General features: G+C 36.4%; 1 long non-coding RNA gene across 1 annotated transcript in view; it reads left to right on the forward strand.

The window, feature by feature from the left end:
* LOC126920738 (uncharacterized) overlaps positions 1–5,190 on the forward strand; it is a 92,885-nt gene extending 87,695 nt beyond the window's left edge. The window contains exon 2 of the long non-coding RNA XR_007712071.1: positions 3,761–5,190. This is a non-coding gene — a long non-coding RNA (uncharacterized LOC126920738). The remainder of the gene's footprint in view (positions 1–3,760) is intronic.
* Positions 5,191–6,000: the final 810 nt, after the last annotated feature.

The following is a 6,000-nucleotide window of genomic DNA, read 5'->3' on the forward strand; positions in this document are numbered from 1 at the left end:
TATTTTTTCACGAGTCGAGCCCACGAGTCCACTTGTTTCGCCAGGTTGGCCTTTCAATTTTCAGCGCACTACCCCGCAAACACAACGCGAGGTACTAGAAAATGTCGGCCATGAAAGATGCAGGAAGAACGAGCAGAGAGCAACGAGCTTTGCCGTTCTACTCCTCGTTTGTAACTCGTCGCTGGACGAGCCGACGGAAGCAATCAGCGACGATAATATCATTTCACCTGCCTCGAGGCGAATTTCTATGCTAATTCCCCCTCCGCCCAGCGAATTTCGATCGCTTGCATTTTTTAAACTTTCATGGACGCGCTGTTTTCTTGATATTGTCGGTTCTTTCTATAGTTTTCTTGATCTTGTCTCTTCTTCGATTTATGTTCCTTGCGCAAGATACGAAACATTTGAAAGTTACAGTTCTTTTTTCGTTTCCGATCGTTCCCATTCGTGAAAAGTTCTTATTTCATAAGTATAGAAAAAGTATAAAGCCTCTTAAGAGTCGTTATAATCGTCAATTCAAAGGTTGCTGATATTGAAATACTGAAATTAGAATTTTCACCATTTTATCTTCTTTTCATAGCAAGGTTCTCTGTACTCGATGATCGAACTGTTTTACCAATTAATGAAAATATTTCTATCGGTTTTTTCTATTTGTTAAAAGATCTTATTTAGATACGGCGCTTGTTTCGCCGTAGAAGGTAAGGTTCGTTTGCGTAAGACTCTACATAAATCATTCTTTCGTTTACAAAATCTTGATAAATAGGTTCGAAGCTGTGCCTCTTTGAACACTCTATTTTCATGAAATCCTTAACCTTTTTATTTACGAGATTGCCTTCTTTATTTCGACGAGCTCGTGGACATTGTAAATTTATCGAACGTTCTGTTTTCTTAGGAGTTTTACCTCTTTTCTTGAAACTTATCTCTTTGTAGAAAGTTTCAGAAACCTGCGGGAGATGTTCATGGGAATATGAAAAAATGGAATATTGTTCGGAAATAAATTTTATAATATTTGTGACAAATAAGGACAACCGATTCCAACACTTTGGTTTTTTTATCCGCCAAAAAATTGCGATCCGATCGCGTTACGATAATTTTCACGCGTGTATTTAAATCTCTGGGAAAAATTTCCACAAAAATGGAAGCCGGTGAAAAAGTTGTAAAAAATTTCCATTTTTTTCACGATTCTATTATTTTGATCTGTGAAAAAGTAATCAAGAGGAACGAGATTCTAATAAAAAATACAAAAGTTGCCATTTCCTCGTCGCAATTCCATCATTCAAATCCCCTGTACAAAAATAAACGAAATGAACGAAATAAACAAAAAGCCTGGTAAAAGATTAGAAAACTTTTATTTTTTGTCCTACAACTCCGCTATCCTCTCTGACTTTCTGAAAAAATTGCACCATAACGTTTTTTTCTTTTTTTTTTTTTCGCTCTTACAGGTACCAATACATCTCGTAGCGTGTCAAATTTTGAAAAATCTGATAGACAACAAACGATAGTTTCATCTTTCTCCTCTTACTCTGGTTTCGTCGTTGCAAAAAATGAGATTCGATGATTTCTACTGTTGTCTCCTTAAAAGAGTAGCTAGCGAGGTTCGAGACACGTGTATCTAAACGGATGTATCGCGAGACCGAGCCCCGTAACAATGAAAGCACGATAAATGGAGATTGAAGGGACAGGGACGGTTGTCTTGGCTCGTCTTCAGTCACCGCTTCTGCTGTTATTATGAGTCATTATGAGCTTCAAAGCTGGAATATGGAACAAGTTACTATATACGCGACTCGCTCTCATTGTTTCGAGGGCCGCTTTAAAATAATTGCTAAGCGCCATTGTCCACGCAACAATCACCACGCTCGTATCCATTACATTCACAGAAGCGAGGTGTTGTCTTGCGCTAATCCTTCTTCACTGAATTCGAAAATGAAACGACCAACTTTAATAGCATTCTTTCTTTCTTTCTTCGCTCTTCGCCATCGCGGTGGGGAGAGGAGAAGAAAAAAAAAGCGAAGAAGAAAAGATATCCACGTTGCTTTCCCGTAAATGACAATGAATTTTCTGTAATTTTGTAGCTGCCCTCCGGGGAATCGCGTATTCTGTGCGTTTCACTGGTGGAGATACAGAATGTCCGAAAAATTAATCCCTTCCCTTGTTTTTTAATAACTTGTAACGTTGTACGGGGAATTTGTTACGATGTTACTCTATACAGATGCACTGGAGATTTGATATTTCTCGTGTGTATATTTTTCGCCTCGGACATTTTTCCATTGTATCTGTCAAAATCGAGAAACCAATAGATACACGAAAGGGAACAAAATGGAAAATAAAAGGTAAAAAGATGAGATGAAAACTGTATTCGAAGCTCGTATTTTTCACTGGATTATTTTCATCGGAGGATTTTGTTATCTCTTAATTTCATATAAATTTCATGGCTGTCTGAATCGGCAAGATTCTTCGTTTTCTCGCGATTTTCAGACGACGTGAAAACATTCCCAACACTCGTGGGGGCGAAAACAAATAGAACTCATTAAAATGGGCCGAGGGAATCGCGTGTAATCGGCGAAACTCCTGGCGAGCCGAACTTCGCCATGGAAATTCCGCAAGAGTGGCGAACATAAAGAGGCGAACTTAGAGGTAGAACGCGTGCAAAGTCGAAAAGCCGGTCTCTAGTCGGCTTTTCGTTTCTCGTGTCCGGTTGTATATGGACGACACACCGCAATCGCATGAATTTCTGAGGACCACAGGGGACAAAATTCTGGAGAAGTTTCCCCTCTGCTAGGAATGTATTATTAAACAATTAATTACTATGGTCAGCACGCGGTCTCCCATCCCTTGTAGCCCAGCCAGATCATTCCTGAATTATTTCAGTGCAGACGGTTGTAACTCTTCGTCACTGAATTACGATGTTGCCACATATTCGAATTAACATAGCAACGAACGGTATTTTCGCCGAGTATATTTTATTTCATTTCATTTCTTGAGTATCCTCTTAAAAGGGAGTATCCTCTTCCCCTTGAATATCCTCTTAAAAGTATACATAAACTGTATATCTAAATTAACTGTTACTTGCAATTCGATGAACCTAATAGGGTTCTTCGAGTTTTTATTATTTTTTATTATTTTTTATTATTTTTAAAGAATTAACGTAGTATTAATTTTTCAAAAAGGACTGTACCAACTTTAATTTGCAACTAAGAAAACTAACAAGACTCTTCGGGTGCTTGTATCTTCTGATAGTACCGATTTATCTTCGATTTGTTGTATTTTTTTCCTTTAAAAACTTATACCTTTCCATTCCACTGGATATTATTGGGTTGGCAACTAAGTAATTGCGGATTTTGTCACTAGGCGGTATTGTCGAAAGTATTGTCAAAAAGTATATATATATTTGAAAAGTTTCTTTCGTTTTATAAGACGCACAATGTTTCTTGTCTTATATTAGTTTATTGAAATATACACGATCATAATAATAGAAATATAACGAAATGGATCATACCTAATTCAATGAAATAATATAAAACAGAAATTGTTGTTCATCTATTATCACCTTATGAAACGAAAGAAACTTTCCGGACAACCTAATACTGTTACCAAATATAGGATAATTGTGAAAGCTCGTTGGTAATATTATTAAATTCCTCAATAAAATCCGAGTATTCGTCAACTTCCTCTGGCATTGTTGCGTCCTTTTCCAATGAACGACAGCGTAGAAACACGTTAAGACGAGAGTCTATCTAATCAAACATCGGTATCTCGGTTTCAGGTAATAAACTGATGTGCAACTGCAAACTGGCATGGATCTGGAGCCTGAGGAACGAGACGAAGAACGTAAATCTGCGGGAGTCCTTGGAGAAGCTCACTTGCCTCCTGGAGAAAAATAACGCAACGCTGAAGATGAAAAAAGGCAACCCTGAATGGAACGCAGCGCCCGAAATTGCACGAAAGACAGGTAGGTTCGAGATGCTTTGGGTTTCTATTGTCTGTCCGTTCAATTTTCTTGGACATTCTGCTAGCCAGATTTTTGTCTCAGGCCCACTTGTTCTGTAAAATTATGTAACAGCGTTGATAGAAGTTTTACGACGTTGCGAGTCACACGTTGATAGTATCAATGCAGATATTCGGTAATAGCGAAACAAGAAAGTGAGAAGTTTGTAATAAAATAGCGAATAATAAAGCAAAGTAACAAAACGAAGAAAATGTTGGAGAGGTGAGTTTTACGAATCGCGAGTCGCGTGATAAATTAGATAAGACGTTGCAAGTAAATTTTATGAAGTCAATACAGGTTGAGGTAAAGTCGAGTGAATTTGTAAAAGAGAAGTCTATAACCTACGCATTTTGTAAATGTAACAATGAGCTTTTTCTCAGATAGTAACACGAAAATGAAACGCGTAACGGAATTGAAAACCATGAACACGCGTGAATCGCACTTTATGATTCGGTTATTCGTATTCAGATGTTAATTTTTCATCGTTCAAAATATTATCTTTCATCGTGAACAAAAAGGCATTGAGGACAGTGGGCTGAATTCGTCCAAGTGTATTTCCGTCATTGTAACGAATGAATAAGATTTGCTTCTTGTGATCTTCCATTGTCCGCTAGGATGGCTCCTTTCTCTACATTGTTTTCGCAGTTCATGGTAAACGTTACTTCGTACCGAATATTTTGATCCAATTTTGATTGTCTGAGATACAGAAGAATAGACATTTTATCCATCTGGTTGGCCGAATTTATTTCGATTTAACAAAAATTAAAAAGAAAAATTTTGACTAATTATTCGTAGTAAAAATTTATCTACTCGAATCTAGTTTCGTTGATGCCTCAGATTAAAGCGTACAATATTTTTACCGTTAAACGGAAGAAAGGAAATATTATTTTACGGAACTATCGGAACGCGATATGTGTACCGTGTATAAATGGATTTTTAATCGATACATTTAAAAGGAAAAAAATCGTTTCTGTTTATTAACCACTTTGCGCAAAATTGAATCGCAAAAACACCTGTTTCACGTTACAATTTCTTTCAATTGGTACAAAGTCTGCCGGAATATTAACCTTTATAACGACCAGCCATAACATGAATCACGAAACCATTAAATTCATTTATTTTGCTGGTGCGTGACGTTTACTATTGCTGCCAGATACGAATAAAGGCTCCAAAAATAAAATGAAATACAAAAAAAAAAAAAAAAAGAACGAACACCGCTTGGAAACAAAGGAGCTTTCGTTTCATTGTAAACCATATCGACAAATAATATTATATTAAATTTTTTTCCATTGTTTCGTTGCGCCTAGTACCCGCATTATATACCACAGGATAAAATTTCATAAAACAAATATTTTGTAATAATTCCCTGTGTCTCAACGATATCATGCGACGGCTAAAAATTAGCTGAATTAATCGAATTAATGATAAAATTTAATGTTCAGGGCATAAAATTGCGGCTGAAAGCGAACGCTAAACAAATTGATCAACGTTCGGGTTATCGAGGGAAATTTTGCAGTTTCGTTGTTCGTCTCTGCAATCTAATTTTTCAGAATTAAATTACAACGTTTTCCGTTTAATGATCAAATTCTCCGTCGTACGAAATCTTTAATAATCCAGCCGATGCTTGAACTTACCGATGTCTAGAACGTTTAATCAGTACCCGACCAATAAAATAGAATTTCCGATATTCTACTCGTTGTTAGAGAGCTTCGGTATTTCGAATTTCAAATTCTCTGTTCGATAATCGAATCCTTCAAAAGGAATATTTGATATCGGTTTAATTGCTCGATATTCCTCGAGAGCATTTCAATTTCCTAGCAATCGAAAATGCAGTTACAAATGAAAATGTTATTATTATTACAATATTACAAATGAAAATTACAAATGAATATTCTCTTTAAAAGCTGACAGGCAAATTATACGTCGCTCAAAATGAAAATACAGAAAATTAACGTAACAGTAGCCGTACATGAATTAAAAGAAAAAAAAAAGATATCGCGAATATCGAAATTTTCATA

Source organism: Bombus affinis, chromosome 9 (genome assembly GCF_024516045.1).
Source record: "Bombus affinis isolate iyBomAffi1 chromosome 9, iyBomAffi1.2, whole genome shotgun sequence".
Classification (NCBI taxonomy): domain Eukaryota; kingdom Metazoa; phylum Arthropoda; class Insecta; order Hymenoptera; family Apidae; genus Bombus; species Bombus affinis.